The sequence below is a fragment of the Oryza sativa genome, chromosome 9, assembly GCF_034140825.1.
Source record: "Oryza sativa Japonica Group chromosome 9, ASM3414082v1".
Taxonomy (NCBI): domain Eukaryota; kingdom Viridiplantae; phylum Streptophyta; class Magnoliopsida; order Poales; family Poaceae; genus Oryza; species Oryza sativa.
This window is the reverse complement of record NC_089043.1, coordinates 18,276,924-18,299,548: the sequence shown is the minus strand read 5'-3', so window position 1 is coordinate 18,299,548 and position 22,625 is coordinate 18,276,924. Positions and strand designations below refer to the sequence as shown.

Here is a 22,625-nt window from a genome sequence, read left to right as displayed (position 1 = left end):
ATTAATTCATGAAAGCTAAGGCTAGATGATGACATGGATGTTACGTAAGAAAAAGAGGCGAAAATATAATAAACGTTGTGCATGCTTGGTCTGGCAACGTACTGATCGAGATAGCGTATAAGATATTTTAATTTTGGTCAAAGTCAAACTGCTTCAAATTTAACTAACTTTATAAAAAAAATAGTAATATTTTTGATCCAAGATAAATTTATTATAAAAATATATTTAATTATTAATTTAATAAAACTAATTTGGTAATGTAAATATTACTATATTTGTGTAAAAACTTAGTCAAACTTAAAATAATTTAACTTTAACCAAAGTCAAATTATCTTATAACCTAAAACGGAGGGTAGCTAAGAGACGACCTGTTTAATTTAAGCATCGCATCACAGATGAACAAAACGCGTGTGTACTGATCGTTCAGCTAGCTAGCTAGAGTCGCGTCAAGCTAGTCAAACAAAGAATGTTCAGCATCACTCCTTTCCCAGCGGTTGTTTTTCACTGCGAAACGTTTGACTAGCTAGTCTCCTGTGTCTCGAGTCGAAGCAGGAGATTACCTTAGCTTTTTCGTGCAATAGATTATGTGGGAAAAACGTTGTAAAATTTCTCCAATCGTTCATTTCATACGAGACTGCGGGTCCAACATTGATCGATAGCATTTGTTTATATTTTTCTCCGTTTTCTACGTTGAAAATCCAAATGGTTGCATGGATCGATTCATTTTGCATAGTATATATAGCTTCAAAGTTTCTTCAACTATATATATCTTCGTGTAGCTATATGATGGTTTTTTTTCTTCAAAAATAAAATTATATAACGTTTTAAGAAAAAACTTTACTAATATATAAAATATTCCGTTTAACACTTTGAAATCATGAATCACGATAAAGCCGAACTGATAAGCTCTGTAATGTATGTACATACATAGGGAAACTATTCTGAACAGAGGATGCTTACAGTTGTTTGCATGTCATTTTTAAATAGTTAATAAAAGCTCTAAGAAGATTTATTTATATGTGATATATCACTCGACAAACTTAAAATTCAGCTTTCTGCATGTCGCAATGAAAAAAAGCAAATTAAACTACAAATAGTTAACATACTGGAGAAAGGCTTTCTACTCCCGGTTCGTAATCCCCTATAGTCCTGGTTATACAACCAGGACTAAAGATGCCTATTTTTAATTCTAGTTGGTAACAGGTTTTTTTTCTTTTTTTCATATCTCGCACCCAATATCTCCAAATCATTAAAAAATATCATCTCTCACCATCGATCTCAAATCATCCACAAAAACATAATCATCTCAAATCATTCACAATAACACATAGTTCATTCTCAAAATCATTCACAACAATATAGTTCATTCTCACAGATCAAATCAACACATCGAATCACACAGATCGAATCAAAAAGGAAAAAAGAAAAAATCATACAGGGCCACGCCCGCCTCCACCGCTGGCCACCGCCATGGCCTCCTCGCCGGCGCGCCGGCCTCCACCGCCAGCCGCCGCCCGGCCACCGCCGCCACGCGAGGCCGCCGCCGCCTGCCAGAGAAGTGGGGAGGAGGGGGAGGAGGGGGGAGGGGGAGGAGAAGGAGAGGAAGAGAAGGGTGAGTGAGGAGAGGAGATAAAGGAGAGGAGGAGGAGATAGAACCGGGAGGGAAGAGGAGATAGAAACCGCGTGCGCATGCCTCCTCGATCCAATCTACGCACACACCTCATTCTCAATCTCCGCGTATGCCGATCTTTTTTCCTGGTTGGTGTTACCAACCGTCAACCAGTACTACAAATAGATCTTTAGTTCCGGTTGGTAACACCAACCGGGACTAAAAAAAATATAGGTGTCTAACCCCGCCTGCTGTTTTTTTTGAACCGGGACTAAAAATGATCTTTAGTCCCGTTGGTGTCAAAAAGTACCCCTGAGCTTTTAAACCGGGGCTAAATTAATATGTTTTTAGTCCTGATTTTTATTAGAACCAGGACTATTGTAAATTTTGGCCGACCGACCAAAGATGGTTTCTCTAGCAGTGATATGTTCACAATCAAAATGTTTTTTTCGTGGCGACATGTAAAAGTTGAATGTTTATAGAGTTAAAAGTTGAATGTTTGTAGAGTGATATTAATATCACATATTAATACATCTACTCAAAAAAATTTTCATAACTATTCGAGTAACATGCAAGTAACCAAGGGAAGTCTCCTGAGAGTTTAAAATAGACTCTCTACGTACATACAAATGTTCTCTCTCTCTCTCTTTTTTGTAAGTCTTTCATCCAGTTTTTAGCCCTTGTTTAGTTCCTAACTTTTTCTTCAAACTTCTAACTTTTCCATCACATCAAAATTTTTCTACGCATATAAACTTTCAACTTTTTTCTTCAAACTTTCAATTTTAGTCAAACTTTTAATTTTAGCATGGAACTAAACATACAATTAAATGCAGCTAGTTTACATGATGTGACCCGGTTGACTGCCATGTCTGTTGGAATAACGGTCGCACATGTATGTACGTGCCAGCTAGCATTCTTTGCGTACGATACCAGTTGAGAACTGAATTGTCACAAGAATATGTACAGTAAATATACTGACAGCCCCTGATCAAATTGACAGCTTGAATATTTTCATTTTTGACGCAAAGACTGCTTGAATAGTTGAATTGAATCGTGACTTCGTTGAATTGCCTGGGATAATATAGAATGACCGATCAATTAATTAATCTGATGATGTAATGCATATGAAGTTTCCTCCTATGACGTCACGGATAACCTGAGCTAGCGGCCATTTGGATCACACAATCTGATCGATCACCAGAACTAGCTACCACCTACAGGCGTATTCAGGTCAAGCTGGTTTCAGGTAAATATTAAATCCATTTTATACTTTTTTCTCTATTCAAATAATTAATGAGGAACTGACAATTGGAAATTGAGTGTGTCATATTTTAATTTTTTAAATAATCATCAAATATTGCAAGGCAGTGCATAATTTCAGTATGCTATTGTTCATATTAATGTATTGCATGCAAATAATTAATAAAATTGCAGTTTAGATTCATATGCTAATGCTAGTTAACAGTCGTGAAGTAATAATTTCAATGCAACCAACCTCTAGTTCTTACATAATTATAGAGCCGTCGTAATCCGTAGGAGGTGCCAAGCCACGATTAATTAGGCTATCATCAACACGGACGGTCTCCAATGGCTTCTCCCTTTCTAATATAATCTCGATGCAACTATTGTGACATCGAGCTATTCAAGCTACGCAAATCATGTCTTCACCAACAAACTACACTTACACGTTGTTCAAGACCGATGAGGTTGAACAATAATGGCGGGCGGATCGAGACTATATGAAGGCTTGTCACCGATACCGGCGCACGAACCGACGAAGCCGTGGATATGTTGTTGGCACCCACACACATCTACATCAACACCCATCTTATCATTATGCATGAAGAACACGAAGTTAAGACAAAAAGATGATCACAAGCAGTTTATTCGGAGGTTCTCCAATAGGTTCTAACCTATGGAGGTAATAACCAGTAGCCTCTCGAGGTCCTGAGAACCAGAAGATCACATCGCTGATGTCAAGATCTGCCCAACGACAAGCAATGGTGCATGATTTTTATATTATACACGAAAACTATATCTTATTAATTCAATTAATAAAGATCACGTGTATCTGTATATGTTGTACATGTTTTATATTTTGTGTATTTAGATACACTGGCACGCCCACATTTATTTTCTCTCTAAGCATTGTGAGATCCATATTTTTCTATTCTAAACACTGTGGTCACGAGAAGTGGCATGTGGGAGACGGCGAGTGAGCCAGCTTCGAGGTGGCTTGGGAGAGATGGCGAACGAGCCGGCGTGAAGGGAGACGGAAACCCCCTCGGTCCTCCTCGTCGTCCAAGGCTTTGGCGACGCAGCGGCATGGACAAACACATCGATGAAGAGGAATAAAGGGTAAAATAGTAAATTCGCTCTATACTTTTTTTAAAAAAAAACACACACAGTGCAAATGCAAGTGCTCACAATACGCCCATGCTCACTCATATATATGAACACACATATACACCCTACCCTATTAGCACATCCGAAAGACTATGTTGAGATATTTTGAGATTGACGAAGTCACCATGGGCACCTCGATGTTGACGGGTATGTCGGCTAGCGCTGAAAAAATAATTAGTCGTAAATACGAGAATCCATTTCTAGTCTAGGTCATGAACCTAGGTACGTGGGTTGTTTAAAAAAAACATAACTAGTTAACTAGTTAAGCCATGTTCACTTCACCGTTGTATACTTAATTTCGTCGATGCTGTCAGAAATGTCATATATCTCATAACGGAGGGAGTATATAAGAAAGCAGGATCGTGGCCACATGTCTAGATAACAATGTGTACGTCTAAACGGTTCAAATCCTTGTATGTCTCTGTTTGTTTTTTCTCGTTTTTTAGATAGGTAGATTAGATAGAGAGAGATGACGTTTGTATTTACTGTATTTAACATGGGTGTTTGTTCAGACCGACATCCTTAATATAATTATTCCAAAATGTATTGTGCAGATTCAAGCGGGGCACACAAAACAAAACACCAAAACAAAATTCATCATTTACTTTTACAGGAAGAGCCCAATGAGTATACTGAACAAATCAACATTCGTTGAATCAATTAAACGTGTTGCGTGCATCAAACGCGATGCAACAAGTACACACCTGAACTTACTTTTATTTACGGAAAAAATATAGTTCATCAAGGCCAAGAAGGAATTAATTCATCAGCCAAATAGGAGTATTAATTTATACTGATTAATTAATTTATATAGGAGTATTAATTTTGCGATGCGGGCGACGACGTGTAGCTGAACAAATTAATCACGGCCCCGGCGCGTTCGGCGGGCAGACACCAGAAGGGGGTGTGTTATCGTTGTTCGTGCAGCCGGATTTATGTTCCACCTTGCTCTCCGACTGATCACCGCCGCCGCCGTCAGCTCCCAGCACGCGGCGCGGCGCCGCCGCGGCTCCGTCGGCGGCATGCAACGACGCTGCCGCGACGAGCAGCACGACCACCACCATCGCCGCGGTCGCCTTCATTATTCTTCAGTTCCGGCCGGTCGCCTCCGACGATGTCACACTACTAGTCACTGCACTTAGCTTCTGCACTACTGTAACTTTTGCAGTTTCCTGCTTAATTAATTTACTAAGCAGAGGTGCATAAGTGTATTAGCTAAGTTGCTGCAGGAATGGTGAGTGCAAAGCTTGAGGAGGATACGAGAGCTACTTATAAGAGATCCCAGCTCGATAGATCGATCGATCATATCGATCTCGCCGTTCAAACGAGAAGAAGAAAATTAAGCTGAAGTTTCATGCACGAAAATGCCGGTAAGCATGGGGGGACGTTCTTGACGGATTAAAGAGGCAGCAGAATTCGTCGTATGGTTGTCTGAAGAACTAAGATAGCCTATCTGGATGACGGTCTTGCGAAGTTTTGAGTCTAACATTCAACTTTCAAGAGCTGACTGAACATGGAGCCCGTGAATATATAACTGAAGATGTGAAGATGTCCCTGTAGCTCCCTGATGAGTTGAGTTCTAATTAAAGCGCTTATTGGATTGCCTACTCACTTATTTACCGTGAGTACATTTTCTGAATTGCTAAACAATACGTTTTTTCAAATACTTTCTATATAAAAGCTTTTTAAAAATTGAATAAATATATATTAAAAATTTGTTATACTTAATTAATCATCTTAATTAATAGAATAGAGGCGGATGGGCGCGAGATGAACGGAACCCTAACGACGATGGTATTTTTGAGACAAAGTCATTTGTACGATGGCATTTCTTGAAACTCACACTTATTGATGGTATTTCTTGGATTTGGACGCTTGTCAACAGCATTTCTTAGATTATCTCATAAAGTAGTATAGATAAAAATGCAGCTAAGTAAGTGTGAGATGAGACAATAGGAGCCTCAAACTAAAGAGTAGAATTAATTGATGAGTTAGATTATTGGATAAGTCAGCTCATGTTGTATAGAACAAATATGGTGTTATGTAGGTTGATAATTTTGGATTATCCGGCAAATATACTATCGGATAATCCACACTTGTCGAATTTCTATAAACCCATTTCATATCCTCGTTTTGGACGGATTCAGAGCAGGCCAGATCGGATATTATTCGATTCATTTTCTCCCCTACCAAGATGGACCGTATGATATGAAGAGAGTGATCTCGCGAGCTTGATGTGGCGTGATTGTCACCATCAATTGAAGCCAAACGTTTGACTACATATTACGGGAAGATCACAGCGCGCGATTGTACAATAACACCACATTGAACTCGTAGGATCACCCTCTATCTTGGCTCCGACATCCTTCAATAATAGATGACCGCAGCAACACTAATATATCCCCGTCTCTTTGCCTCCTCTCCCACGGGTGCGATGGGAGTCGACTTGGGAGTGGTACGGTGGGAGTTGATTTGTATATATACTATAGAAGAGGGGGCTAAATACAAAATTCTCAACTAGATAGCTAAAACAAAAACTGCCTGGACGCGCCCACAACAACGTTCAAGTTGTTACATCTGCACTTTATATATCGGGTGATATAATAAACCATGATTTAGGATATCCAAATACAAGTTCGGATCTAGATGGTACCCCATTACAAGTTTAAGGATTAGCATGTATTTGCTATTGAACAAATATGACAAATTCGTATCTGATGCTCTTTGTGAAATCATCCTGGTGGTATATATACACAAGCAAATGGACTGAACAAATAAAATTACAGTATACTCTGTAATGTTTACAAGCTACTTTTTCAGCACTATATATGTTGCGTGCATCAACGATATATATGAAACTAATTAACTCTACTTTTATTTTCGACAACCAATGACGAACAATATTAACATGCATACTTATTGTACATATATATGTATAAATATATACTCCTGTAGTATTTCAATCGACGCCACGAAAGAATTAATCAGCCAAAATCTTGCATGCAACTGCAGGACGTGCAGCTGGTTTAATTATGCGGTGGACTTGGGCAAGGAGGGCCATTAGAGTGCGTGTTTTGGTCGTAAGTGCAGGTGGAAGCCGCCTTGCTCTCGGACACCAGCGCCGGCGACCCACCGCCGCCGCCGCCGTCAGCTCCCAGCAGGCGCCGCGGCGCCGCGGCGGCGTCAGACGCCGCCGCGACGAGCAGCACGACCATCATCATCACGGCAGTAGTAGCCGACGACGAGCCTCCTCCCTTCATCTTCAGCTCCGGCCTGCTTCTGGCTTCGAACTAAATCGTTTCAGCTTAACTGAGCTGGTATGTAAGCTTAACTGAAGAGTGGTGATGAGTCCACAGCTTCAGGAGGGATACGAGCTACTTATAATAGTTTCTCCCAGTTCAATCGATCGATCGATCGATCTCGCCGTTCAAAGGAGAAGAAGAAAATTAAGCTGAAGTTTCCTGAACGACATTAATGCCGGTACGCAGGGGGGACGTTCTTGACGGATTAAACAGGCAGAATTCGCATGGTGTCTGATCGAAGATTATTCAACTTTCGAGAGCTGACTGAAGAGTGAAGATTGCATGCAGGCAGATTGTACTTATATGTGTTAGTTTAACCACCGGTCATTTGATGACCGAATTTTTTTTCTTGTTGAAATTTAGACTCTCCGTGCTTGGCTTTGTCTTTCAGGTCAATCTGACTAACTTGAAGCGTGTGGAATGAATGTCGTACGATGAACTTGGATTTTTTTTATTTTTTAGACTTTCTATTTTTAAAATTTATTAATATATTTTTTAAAAAGTATTTTCAAATCTGAATCTTTTGGCCACGCCAGCCTGACTGGTGTAATAACTTTGTTACACCACACGCAGCTGACGTGGCAATATTGTCCTGCCATGCCAGCCTCTTGCCACGCCACCGTGTGGCTGGCGTGGCAAAACAACGTTACCACGCCAGCCACTTGGCCGCATAGTCAAAAAAGTTTCAGTTCTCGAAAATATTTCTTTGAAAGATCTATTAATAAAATTAAAAAATTTAAAAAGTCTAAAAAAAATTAGGAACTTGCTGACAAAATCTGCAGGAAACTTAAGAACTGGATTAATTCCAACTATGTGGAACTAAAAGATATACTATGTCTGTGTTACTGGTGCTTCGGCATCGCACTCTGCACATCACCATATACATAATGACAGATATCATCAAAATACATAAGATTAATTCCATGTCTTCCAATCAATCTCTTCATTTACTCGTTCTTGGTGAAATTCCTAACCAAAAAATTCATATTGTGAAGAGCAAGGGCAAAGACAAAAATGTGTAAGAAATTAATACGCCTAGTTGCTTGACACGACGGTATCTGTCGGTTAAAAGAATAGTCATGGTTAGAAAAACATGACAGAATATAGTTTATGCATCCAAACAACATTAGTGTGGACTAACTTTTGGAAAGAGCATCTGTTTTTCTCCTCCAATTGGTCAATGAGGTCTTGAGTCATAGTTGATTTCTTCTCCATTAAATTATTGAACTCTTCATAATCCTTAAAAGATAGATCGATAGTCACTACTACATACAAGATTTTTCTGTGCGGGCATTTTGATTTTTCCGTGCGGTTGTCCGGCCTGTCTGCAGCCGGGTGTCTGGGAAAATCGGCATTTTCGCGTGTGGGCGGGCCGACCGCACAGAATAATCAATTATCCCATGCGGTTGTGTTATACCACCCGCACGGAACCAAAAAAACCAAAAAAAAAAGCAAAAATCACCGCCAGCCGCCACATCGCTGCCTTGACGACGCACACGACGACCAGGAGGAGGACGGTGAATTCACCGCAGGGAAACGGTGAACGGGGTCCATTGCCGTCTCTAGGTGAGAGTGGATTTGGGAGTGCTGGGAGTTGATTTGTGGATATACTATAGAAGAGGGGGCTCAATACAAAATTCTTAACCAGATGAGGGTTGCTACAAAACGGGATCCCATTGCAACAGGATAGACATATTAACTATTCTCTTGCACGAGTGTCACATGTATCAGGTCCTAGGTATCACAGGTACTGGTAGCAGATATCACAGGTATCAGCTACCATGCAGCTAGTACCACAACAGGTGTCAGGTATTAAGTACTGTCTCATAGAACGGTATCCTGTTCCAACGGGATAACGTTGTATATGTTTTCTATAAAATAAAACATGATTAGCGGTGTATTTGGATATCCTAAATTTATATCCTAAATGTGATTTGTTAAACATGATTTGTTAGATGACACACCCCATAACAAATTTAAGATTAGCTTTGTATTTCGCTATTGAACGAATATGACAAATTCGTATCTGATGCTCTTTCAGCGTGTAACCATCCTGGGGGTATATATATACACACACAAGTAAATGGACTGAACAAAATAAATTACAGTATACTCTGTAATGTTTACAAGCTACTTTCAGAGCTATATATGTTGCGTGCATCAATGATATATATGAAACTAATTAACTCTACTTTTATTTTCGACAACCAATGACGAACAATATTAACATGTATACTTGTTGTACATATATATGTATAAACATAGACATATACTCCTGTAGTATTTCAATCAACGCCACGAAAGAATTAATCAGCCAAAATCTTGCATGCAATTGCACGACGTGCAGCTGATTTAATTATCAATTATGCGGTGGGCAAGGAGTGCCACTAGGGGGCGTGTTGGGGTCGTGCGTGCAGGTGGAAGCCCCCGCCGACGCCTTGCTCTCGGACACCAGCGCCGGCGACCCGCCGCCGCCGCCGCCGTCAGCTCCCAGCAGGCGGCGCGGCGCCGCCGCCGCGGCGTCGGCGGCACGCAGCGACGCCGCTGCGACGACGAGCAGCAGCACGACCATCGTCATCGTCACCGCAGTCGCCGACGACGACGACGAGCCTCCTCTTTTCATCTTCTGCTCCCGGATGTACAACTGTGACTTAGCTCTAGTTATAGCTTGCAGCAGTTTGTTTAATTTCAGCTTAACTGAGCTGGCTAGGTTGCTGTATAGGAATGGTGTGAGTCCAAAGATTCAGAGGATACGAGCTACTTATAATAGTTTCTCCCAGCTCGATCGATCGATCTCTCGCTGTTCAAACGAGAAGAAGAAAATTAAGCTGAAGTTTCCTGAACGACAATGCCGGTACGCAGGGGGGACGTTCTTGACGGATTAATTAACAGGCAGAATTCGTATATATGGTGTCTGAAGATTATTCAACTTTCAAGAGCTGACTGAAGATTGCATGCAGGCAGATTGTACTTATATGTGCCAGTTTAACCACCGGTCATTTGATGACCGAACGAATTCATTTGGTTGAAATTTAGACTCTTCGTGCTTGGCTTTGTCTTTCAGGTCAATCTGACTAACTTGAAGCGTGTGGACTGAATGACGTATGAGGAACTTGCTGCCAAAATCTGCAGGAGACTTAGAATTGGATCAATTCCAAGTGTGTGGAACTAAAAAGATATACTTTTTTTTTCAGAACATAAAAAAAAAAATTACTCTGTCTGCGTTACATAATGACAGATGTAACTCGATCTATCTGTCGGCATCGCACTCTGCATAACACCATATACATAATGACAGATGTAGATCATCAAAATACATATGATTAATTCTATGCCTTCCAATTAATCTCTTCATTTACTCGTTCTTGGTGAAATTACTCACCAAAGAAATGCATATTATGAAGGGCAAGGGGAAAGACAAATGTGTAAGAAATTAACAAACCTAGTTGCTTGACACGGCGGTAGTCGGTTAAAAGAATAGCCATGTTTAGAAAAACATGACAGAATATATTGTATGCATCCAAACAACATTAGTGTGGACTAACTTTTGGATAGAGCATCTGTTTTTATCCTCCAATTGATCAATGAGTTCTTGAATCATAGTTGATTTTTTCTCCATTAAATCATTGAAACTCTTCCAAATCCATGAAGATAGATCGATATAGTGTTTCTTCTTGTCCTCACAACGCTTCTTACATTCCATTAGGTATGAGTAAGAATGAACCTGCTAACTAGAAAAAAAATTACATCAACTTGTAATGTATCGAATGGCAGAAAAACTTTGGAATGTTTGGGTTGTAATGAAATATAATAATGGTAGCATATAGGCTCAGAATCAATATATAACACCATTTCACATAACAACATAGGCCAAGATAGAATCCATTATTCAGAGAACCAAAAAGCTAGCAAAGCATATGCCCTCGTGCCGCTGTCACGCGAGCGGCTCGAGGGAAACCCTACCCGCCCGTGCCACCACCTTCCTTCCCCTCTAGCCGCCTCGCCGCCACCGGAGCCCGCCGTTGGAAACCGCAAGGCCGGATGGAAAGGTGGCGGCGGGGAGAACAAGCTGATGGCAAAGCTCTTCCTCGGCGTGGGAGGCAACGGCCGAGGCGGTCAACGGGGCAGGGCGACGGAGCTGGTCATGCTGGAGACGGATCCGGTCCCCCCCCATCAACGCGGATCTGCCACCCCCCCCCCCCCCCGGCTAGATCAAGAGTGGTCGACTCCGATGTTGGTGGTGCTCAATGCGATGGAGACCTGGTGGAGGCGGGCGGAGGTGGCGGAAGCCCGCGGCGATGGTAGCCGGCATAGGCGCGATGGTTGTGGCCGATGGCGGAGGTGGCCGCCCCCGAGGATAGTGGTTGGCTAGTGGGAGGTGCGGCAGCGACTAGGCGGCGCGGCCGGCTCTGCGCAGCGCGAGGTGAGGCCAGAGTGGCAGAGCTCACGGCGACGATGGCTGGCCGTCGGAAGGCGCGGCAGCGACTGGGCGGCATGGTCAGCGACGGCGGAGGCACGAATGGTCAAACATTTATGTAATTATAATTTATTTTGTTATGAGTTGTTTTATCACTCATAGTACTATAAGTGTGATTTATATCTTATACATTTGCATAAAATTTTTGAATAAGATGAATGGTCAAACATGTAAGAAAAAATCAACGGCGTCATCTATTAAAAAACGGAGGTAGTATATGCATATGGATCTTAAATTTTTGGTTTGGTTATAATAGAGCAGCATTAAGATTAGACAGCATATACGTAGCTTCTATTAACTATTAACTATTAGTTGTTCCTCTTTCACCTTGATAGCTTATAACAAATGAATAGCTAGCGTAGAGCTCGAGCCAAAAAGGAGGGGGTGGGTAGTGTTGCGTGCATGTGAGCAAGGGAGGTGGAGGGAGCTTTTTTTTCTAAGCTATTTAAGTAAAAGCTAATGATCAGATTTTTTTTTCTCAGATATTTTGTTTCTATTTTTTAAAGACATGACATGTTTCTAATGTTTGAAAATAATATGTCAACGACGTAAGTGGAAATTCATGGTCAGATGTTTTATTTTTTTTCTTTAAATTTGTAAGATTTTTTCTCTGATTTGTAAAATATGACATGTGTTGACTTAATAACACCATAAAGAATATTTAATGGATCTTTATTACTTAGAATGATTTAAGATGACACAATACATATTGCTAAATTTCAAATGTTCCATTGTTGTTTCATTGTTGGACTATGTTCAAATTATATATTTTAATTTTATATAGCAAAATATGAGTAATATAAATCTTAAATTACTTTTTTAATTACAAATAAAACTATAGTTCAAATAAATTAAAAAATGGATGTTATTTGATTGCCCTCCAAAACATAGATCTGTTCAAATAACGTATTTTCATTTTTACATTATTTTTATATGGCTCTTAAATTACTAAGCTATCTAAGTATTAATTGTTTTTATTATTATAGTGAATTAAAAAATATATAAGAGTATGGAGGGTCAGAGGGGAGGGATAAGCATGTACTCCCTCCATATTTTTTTGTTTGATGTTGTTGAGCTAACCAACGTCATATATTTGTGCATGGAGGTAGTACATACGTTGCGTATTTATATGCGTACGTACGGCCAAAGGGTGGGAGGAGAGATTGTTTCTTGAGATATATTTAATCGGTGTTATCTATAATAGATCTAGTGACCTAAAATAATGTGTTCACTTTTTAAGTGAAAATCAAAGGTCGAATATTTTGTTTTTTCTCAAAATTTTTAGGATTTCTTTAATTTATTATAATGCCGTGTGATGGTTTAAGAGCGTTTATAGGGTATTTATGTAGTGTGTTTGTATAATGTTTAATGGGCTTTTAAGGTCGAGATTGCACAAATATAGAATTCAAAGGATATGTATCCTATATCTTTCACATCCCCTTACAACATTTATGTTCAAATAGGTCGAGACTGGTAAAGAAGAACACAATTGAAACAAAAGAGGAACTGAAAGAGGGTATGGCTGAGAGAAAAGAGGAACTGAAAGAGACTAAGGCTGAACTTGCCGATACAAAAAGGGTAGCATATGTGGCTATTCTTAAAGAGCAAGGTTAGTATCAAATTGAAAGAGGTGATCAAAGATAGAGATGTAGACCTGGTCTGTATACAGGAAACAAAAAGGAGAGTTTTTCATATAGGGAATTAAAATCCTTCCAAGGAAATAAGATGCGAAGAGGAGGGCTATGGAAGCCGAGAGAACCAAAGCTAAAGAAGCAAAGGATAAGGAATATGCGAAAAACAGAATCAAGTTGTCCTGGATGTCAGCAAGGTTAGTATCTATTTGAGATAATAGTATTTAAAATAATAATAATAATAATAATAAATGAATTATATTGCCTAATTATATATTTGTTTTGCAGTGCTCTGAAGCTAGCCGGCGAAGCTATACTGTCAATCTTCTTTGGTGGGCCATGAAGCTATACAAAGGAATGGGCACAAATTTGTAGTGGAAACTGATGAACTCGACCGAGATCCGACAGGGCCATGCCGCCGTCGCTGTTCATATCAACTCGTTCGTCAAAGTCGAGTTTACACGTACGTTGCGCCCACTTGAGTCTTGTGCCTGTGCTGCTGTTTGTTATCGCTATGGCCTCTGGGGAAGGAATTAATCAAATGGGGATGCATCGATCCAGATCGAGGGGAAAGCTATCACGCTGCCACCAGATTACACACCCATTACAGCACGATCGACGCGATGACACACGTTGGCATGAACACGTCGTCAAAACTACTCCTAGTAGCTAGGACGATGCCGGCGATGTGTCGACGATGGGTCGAAGCGAATTAATCCTCTCGATCGCCTGTCACTCGGCCACACGCTTCCCGCCCTCGATGATGGCGCACGCATGCAGAAGAAAAACATGGAAGCCCCAGGTAACTCTAACCCTTTTGCTATTTTCCAATTAGTTGATCATGATGAGTTGAATATAGGATTGCTGTTGCTGCAAATATTTCCCTTGGTAATAACTCTGTAGAGATAAATGAAACATGGATACAATTAAAGTCAAAGAGTTGGCCCAGGCTAAGCTTGCAGAATTAAGATGGAAAAAAGAGGAGGAGAACAAAGCCATAGAGATGTCTCAAACTCAAGCAGTTGGTAATGATGATGGGGGACAGAAAGAAGTGTATGATGAGGAAGAGGTGAATAACACAAATGATGACTCTCCTAATTAAGGGTCCTGTGCAGAAGAAGAGAGGTGGCTCCAAAAAACAAAGGAAAAAAATAAATGCTTTTTCTGGAATGTTAGAGGTTTGGGAAATATAGCCAGAAAAAAGGTAATTGAAAGAGGTGATCAAAGATAGAGATGTAGACCTGGTCTGTATACAGGAAACAAAAAGGAGAGTTTTTCATATAGAGAATTAAAATCCTTCCAAGGAAATAAGAGCTATGCTTGGTCTTGGAAGTCAGCTAGAGGAACCTCGGGGGTATTCTACTAGGAATTAATTAATGCAGAAGTGATGGAGGTGATGGAAAATCATGTAGGTATGCTTTTTCCTTGAGCTGTGAAACAAAAAACAAAGGAGACAATTTTGGCTCAAAGCCATATAACTTATATCAGAGGATCTCATTCCCTTTTGGACTCCCCACACAACGAGTAAAGTGAGCATAGTTTAATTGTCTAGAATTTTAGTGGTGAAACTTATCCGCTAGGATTTAAGTTTTAGATTTAACATAGGTGCTTGCATTTGAGGCTGATGATTATTCTTTCAGTCACAGGCAACGTATTCGTTAATTTTTTCTAGAATTTTTCATAACTGTTTAGATGATTTTTAAGCACACGACGGGACATGCTCTCGAGAGATCAAAATAGTTTCCCCTTGTATTTTACACATGTATGTATGTGTGAGTTTTGATTTTATATATGCTCAATATTATTTTACTTACCAGTTCATGTTTTTGGAGTTATTGTTTTACTTATTTTCTTGTTTTCTCCATATATAATCCAATTTCATAGAAGCATCAGAAGAAAACCACTGAAATACCTGCATCGTTATACGTCACAAGTTGGGGTGGTTGAATAGGAAAAACAACAAGGCAGGCGATTGGCAAAAGCAAAGGGGGAACTGGTTAAAACTAAACAAGGAAAGGAACCAAACCGTTGGGATATGCGAATTCGATTACCAGATCGGATTAGAGGAAAAAGCAATAGTCCCTCCACATGATATTTCTCATATATAGATCCAAATCCATTGCTGCGAACGGCTGCTCGTAATCGGCATGATAGTGAGCTCCTTTTACGAGTACTACAAAGCGAGGCCTACATTCCTTTTACGTGCTTATCTTCTTCAAGCCGGTATGAGAGAAGAGGTCAGGAGCTGCCGGCAGAAACTATCCATAGGTTAAGTTGGTTCTGGTTGGAGGATTAACCCTCTGATTGTGATGCATGGTTTTGGGTCTCGGAAAGGAAACAAACTAGGAAAGCAAGGAGGGGATAAAGGACCATAGAACGAGGTAAAGGGCAACCCTTGACCGAGTGAAAGCGAACCCGGATTCAAAGTAAGATGGATTGAAAAGACTCCTAAAATTGCCCCTGCTGGGGTAGATAAAAAAAACCTTTGTCCATGGCCTTACCTTGTAGGAAAGGATCGCTTGCTATTGGTAACCGTTAATTCATAAAACGTATGTTTCGTAGGAAGCGGAATCCCGAGGAAGCTTTGACTCGGCTTATTTCAATGGAAGGGAGGTGGAATACACATTTTGAATCAAGAATTTTTAATAGAAGAGATGGTGAAATTTTGAAATACTAGATTTAACCTTTAGAGAGAGAGAGGGAGAGGCTATAGGATTTTCAAGTACTTTTGAGAAATTGATGGAGCTAAAAAAAGGGTTGACAGTCAAAGAATTTAAATTAATGAATAACAAAAGTAAATCTTTATTTTTCTAAATTCAATAAATAATCAAAATCTTCAGTACTACAAGTGAAGAATCGGAATGATGCAATTTTTGAAATAATCTATGCAGAACCATGATGAACATGTGAGACTACGATCCATGCAACAACATGGGATATTATCTTTCTAGTCACATGAAAATACCCTAAATTTCATGCAGTTTTTTTAACATTTAAGATTGCATCAAGATTCGTGTATGAACAATAATGCTCCCGTGCCCCTTCCTTCTCACGTTGAGCACTTAGCAGATCAAGCTAGCTTACCCCCATTTGACATCCTATCCAATTAGGATGTGACCTACGTGGCCCATGAAAACTGTGATGATATGTTTCGTGAAATATTGCTAGTTTAGTAAGAGGAGAATCAACTTATAAAGGTCGCCTCCCGGCTTGCATGCCCCTATAAGAGCAGGTTTAATAGTACCGCCCGCTTCTGGCTCCAACTTCTTCCACATCATCTTCATACGAATTAAGAGACATGTGGTACAATAGCTGGGCTCTAATACTATACACATCTATCTATTTATCTATCTATTATATTATTAAAACAGCTTTGAAAGAAGGCACCACGTTCGCTATGGGGGCTAGAAATTCCCACATTAATCGGAGAAAAAGAAAAGGAGAATCCAAGTAGGAATACAATTTGAAAATAGCTGAAATTCGGAGTTAAAAATAAGAAATATTGAAAGAAGAGTCCATATAAGAACCCAATACGAGATTAATTAACATTCAGAATAAAAATAAAAATAAAATCCAAAATTAGCACAACGAAAAGAAGAGTTCAAGTAGGAATTAAAAATAAGCAATATTGAAAGAAGAATCCATATAAGAACCCAATACGAGATTAATTAAAATTCAGAATAAAAATAATATCCAAAACTAGAAAAATTAAAAGAGAGTTCAAGTAGGAATACAATTTTGAAACAACTGAAATTCAGAAATAAAAAATAAAAATATTAAAAGAACACTATACGGTATTAATTAAAATTTGAAAAAAAAATCTAAAATTAGAAAAAGAAAAAAGATTTCAACTAGGAATACAATTTATAAATAACTAAAATTGGTGATAACAAATAAGGACTATTGGAAGAAAAGACCATCTAAAACACATGACGAGATTAATTAAGTAATAGGTCTATAAATAATTAGAGTGGTGGCGGTTGATAGGACATCTAAAAACTATTAATAAAGCACCAAATAGAATGATGATGGTCAGGTCGTGAAGCAGCCGGTCAAGGTGGTTGGCGGGACTTATAGAAAGTAAAACCCAATGATAATCATATTTGATTTTTAAAATTTCAATGACAATAAAAATGAGAGATAGCGGGCGGGTCGTACAGGAGTACAATGGAAGAGCCGCCTATGGTTGGTGGGACTTCTAGAAAGTAAAAAATGAATTCCAACGATAATTATATTCGTTTTTACAATCCCAATGACAATAAAGAATAAGCGGCGGACGGGTCGTAGAGGAGTACTGTGGCAGGAGTACTGTGGCAGCGTTTGACGAGATTTCTAAAAATTATAAAAAAGAAAATCCAACGAGACAATAAATTATAAAAACTATAAGATCCAATTTTAAAAGGTTCGGGCTTTTGAAAAGTAAAAAAAAATAAACACGAATGATAATCATGTTTGATTTTAAAATCTCAATGACAATAAAGAAGGGAGGCAGCAGGTGAGCTGTATTGGAGTATAGTGACAAAGTCGCTGACGTTTTAGCGGAACTTCTAGAAAGTAAAAAAAACAAAAATGATAATTATGTTTGATTTTTATAATGGCAGCATTCGACGAGATTTCTAAAAATTATAAAAATGAAACCTAACTGGACAATAAACTCTAAATACTATAAGATCCAATGAATGAATAGAAACCGTTATAGATCGAGCAAGCAACTAAAGAAGGATATGGATATGACAGAAGTAACGATTAGCAACTGATGTAACTTATTAAAATTATAAAATTAGAAACATGGAAATGATAAGGTTTGGTCTTTCAAACTCTTAAGACAACAAGATAACTATTTAATAAATTTTAAGTAAAATCATATAAAAATATATAATTTTGTATTGGTGCTAACCGCGCAATTGCGCGGGCCACCCATCTTGTTATATTATTAAGACAGCCTTAAAAGGAGGGCACCACGTTAAATAGTGGTAGATCGAGCAAGCAAATAAAGAAGAGATGACATAAGGGGTAGCACCTGATGTGACTTTTAAAAAACTAATAATTAGAAATACGGGGATGATAAGGTTTGGTCTTTCAAAGTCTTAATACAATGAAATAGCTATTTAATAAATTTTAAGTAAAATCATACCTAAAAAATATATGATTTTGTTTGGATGCTAGCTGCGCAATTGCGCGGGCCACCTAGCTAGTTACATATTATTTTAATATAAATGGGCCCATCTATCATCAGTTTATGGTAGTAGGGATGCAGCAAATAGGTCTCCTTGCGCTGCACCTGTGGGCCCAGCGTCTGGGAGTTCGCGTGCAGCCTAGCGCTTATTTAGTCGCCCGCTAGCATTCTCTCACTGTCCTTCTCTCCTCTAGCACAGCATGCATGCGAGCCAACATGGATACACTATCGCCGACGGATGAATCTTTATTGTACCTGCTCTAAGCCACCAATGGCACTAGTGGGCAACACTCGGTTGGCCTCCTCCTCCCTAAGCTAAGGGGCAGCTCCATTCCATTGTATCATCATCTTCTTTGACTCCTCGTTTGTCGAAAACTTCACTGACACCTTCCGCCTCCTGATTGCACGGCCTCCCTCGTCGTCGATTTGGGCCACTTGGCCTACTGTTGGCCTCCATCTTGATGTATCTTGACGTTGCTTAGGAAGGTTCTCAATCGGAGGCGATGGCTAGTGGTGACGGATGCACAAGATGAAAGAGAGAATAGATGAGAGGGAGAAGTGGGGAGGAGGATTAAATGGGAGATGCATTTAGGTCTTTTCATCTAGTCCTTAATGTCAGATGGGGGAATAAGTAAAAATAGCACCAGTGAATAATAAGGGTGTGACCAGTGATAGCCATACGAACCGAATGGTCTCATGAAAAAGATGCACTGCTATAGAAATCCATAATGGTCTCGGTTTGCAACCCTCTTTAATCCCTGGTTGCAAACCGGGATCACGAGTCCGGGACTAAAGATCGCCATCTTTAGCTGGCCGCCGCCCGCTACGCCGGAGAGAGAGAGGATAAAGAGAAGAGGGGAGTAGTGAGGATGCCATTTTTTATTATTTGTGTGTAACTTACATATGGGTCCCACGGGTTTTATTATTTTTTCAATCGAATTATCATGTAATCATCACATCAATGTCACGTTGGGACGAAGACTTAGTCAAAGGAGCACCATGTAGGCGCCACATCAGCCAAAACCGGGGACAATACTACCAAGGTACCTCGTTTGCACGATTTTGTAAGTTGGGGGTGCGTTATATCCGGTTTTGTGGTACAGGGACATATTTCGAACTCGGAGACAAATTGAGGAACCTAAAGTGAACTTATACCTTTGCTATTGAGTAAAGTCCATCACCGGTCCCTGAACTAGTACCGTTGTGTCATTCCGATCCCTAAACTCGTAAATCGATCGTTCAGGTCATCAAACTTGTTCGACTGTGTCATCCTAGTCCCTAAACTTGCAGATCACTCGTTTAGGTCCTCCAACTTGTTCAGTTGTGTCACCCAGGTCCCTAAACAGGACGGTCTAAAAACTTTATATCAAAAAATAATTCATAACATGTTCATGTGAACTCTAATGAAAATAAACTTTATATCAAAATTGTAGCCCTCGACGTGACCTACAACTTTGTAGTTGAAAAGTTTTTGAATTAAAACCGTTTAGGGTCCCAAAATATTGTTGCATGTTTATAGATTTTGAAATTTTAATTTTAAAATTACATTTTGGGACAAAAAATGACTTAAAATAAAAAAAAATTCAACTACAAAGTTGTAGATCGCGTCGAGGGCTACAAGTTTGATATAAAGTTTGTCTTCATTAGAGTTCACATGAAAAAGTTATGAATTATTTTTTAAATATAAAGTCTTTAGACCGTCATATTTGACCCAGATGATATTCAAATCCAAGTTTAGGGACCGGGGTGACCCAACTGAATAAGTTAGAGGACCTAAACGAGTGATCTGCAAGTTTATGGACCGGGATGACACAGTCGAACAAGTTTGAGGACCTGAACGGTCGATTTGCGAGTTTAGAGACCGGGATGACATAACGGTACAAGTTTAGAGACCGGTGATGAACTTTACTCTTTGCTATTATCACTGGGAAAAAGTACACCGAAGGTCCCTCAACTTGTCATCGAGTTACAAAATCATCCCCCAACCGTAAAACCAGATACAACGCGTCCTCCAACTTACAAAACTAGTGCAAACTAGGTCCCTCGGCGGTTTTGACTCCTGTTTTGTCCAACGTGGCAGCTGATTCAGCGTGGGACCCATGTGTCAGCCTCCTTTTCCCTCCCCTCTCCACTTCTCTTCCTCTCTCCTCTCCTCTCCTCTCCTCTCCTCATCCCCTCTCTTCTCTGTATCTATCCACTCTCTCCCAAAGGATCAGCCGAGCAGAGGGGAGCGGAGCAGTGCCGCCGCCGCTGGCGACGAGGCCTGGGTGGATGACCGAGAGGAAGGGGCGCGGGTGTCGGCGAGGCCCCACGCGAGCTCGGCGAGCTCGACGGGCGACATCACGTCAGGCTCCCAAAGCTGACGTACAGCACCGACCCGGTCGGCTGCTCGTCAAGCCAAGCCATGCACGCGGCGTCCTCTTCCCACAGGCTCAGCCCAGCGGCGCCGCCGCCGACTAGGTTGTTCGCGCGGTCGGCGCCGAGCGGGCCGATGGTGTACACGCGCGGGAACTCGTCCCTGAGCACGTCGAAGACGTCGGACTCGAGGTCGTCGAACGTACGTGTTGAGGATGAGCCCCGGCGCCCTGGCGCAGCTGTTCGCCTCGTCCTCGTCCACGCGTAGTGCGAAGCTGGTCGGGTCGAGCGTGCGAACGAAGCTGCAGACGTCGCCGAGACGCACCGTCGGCACGCCGGCGATCCAGTCTATCGGCGTGTCCAGGTAACTGTTCGTCAGGTAGCTCTCGTCTGCCATGGCAGGGGAAGCAAAAGCAAAGGATTTAGTCCATCGCATACAATATAGCACGCGCCAAGTGTGCAAGCACGTGTGACAACAAACACATCCATGGCGATATCGATCATACACGTGCGACGGAGTGATCGCTCACCGGACGAAACGGACCTTTGAGCGAATGAGCGGCGTGTACCCTCTCTGCCGTAGCTGGCGAAGCCGGAGCGTGCACGCGAAGCCGCAGGCGCTGGTGCCCCAGAGCACGAACGCCGGCACGCCGAGCTCCTCCGCGACGTCGAGCGCGAAGCTGACGAGGCCACTGAGCACGACGCATGTCACGGGCAGCACACCGCTGCTGCCGTCGCTCGCCACCCTCCTCGCAACCTCCACCAGCATCGCGCGCAGCTCCTCCGCAACGACAGGTACAGCCTCACCGTGCTGTCCGGCACCGCCTCGAACCGGAACCCGTCCCGCCCACGCAGCGCCCCGCCGCCGCCGCAGCCGCTCGTGGTTGTGCTCCGTGTTGACGAACGTGACGGGCACCCTGCGCGAGTGCAGCAGCTCGGCCAGCTTCAACGTCGGGTTGATGTGCCCTGAGCACGGGAACGGGAACAGTATCGCGTGCGCTCTCCTCCCCTCTCCCATGGCCAACGCCAACAACAACGACGAGGACGAGGACGAGGACGAGGAGGAGTCGCACATGGGAACAGGAGTACGCGGCTGCTGTGGAGCGGCGGCGCACGAAGTTGGTGGGATGGAGCGGAGCGGCGACGGGCGGAGTGGAGCGACGGCGAGGCGGAGCAGCGGCGGGTGGAGTGAAGTGACGGCAAGAAGGAGCGGCGGTGCATGAAGTCGCCGAACTCGACTCCCTCTCGGGGACGCTGCTCGCCGCACCGTCCCCGCCCTTCCCGGCGCCCTCCAACCTGCTCGCCGTCCTCCGCACCCCGTCTCCGCCATCCACCGCGCCGCCCTCCAACCTCGACGGCGTGCTCGCCATGGGCGGCGGCTCGCCGTGCTATCCCCTTGACATGGGCAGATGCACGCGCCAGCTGCTCCCCAACCGCCCGCGCGCCGCTTCTCCGCCGCCGGCCGCCGTCGTGGCGCTGCCCTCCTCGCGGCGTCAGATGAGGAGAGAGAGAGAGTAGGAAGGGAGAGAGATTGACGTGGCATCCTAAATGTGGGTCCCACATTGACTCAGCCGCCGACAAAACCGGAGCCAAAAACATCAAAGGAACTATCGTGACCAGTTTTAATTAGTTGAGGGACGCAACATATCTCGTTTTGTGGTTGGGGGAT

At 41.8% G+C, this 22,625-nt stretch overlaps 1 pseudogene; it reads right to left on the bottom strand.

The window, feature by feature from the left end:
- Positions 1 to 9,676: 9,676 nt before the first annotated feature.
- Positions 9,677 to 22,368, bottom strand: LOC107278853 (uncharacterized; annotated as a pseudogene).
- Positions 22,369 to 22,625: the final 257 nt, after the last annotated feature.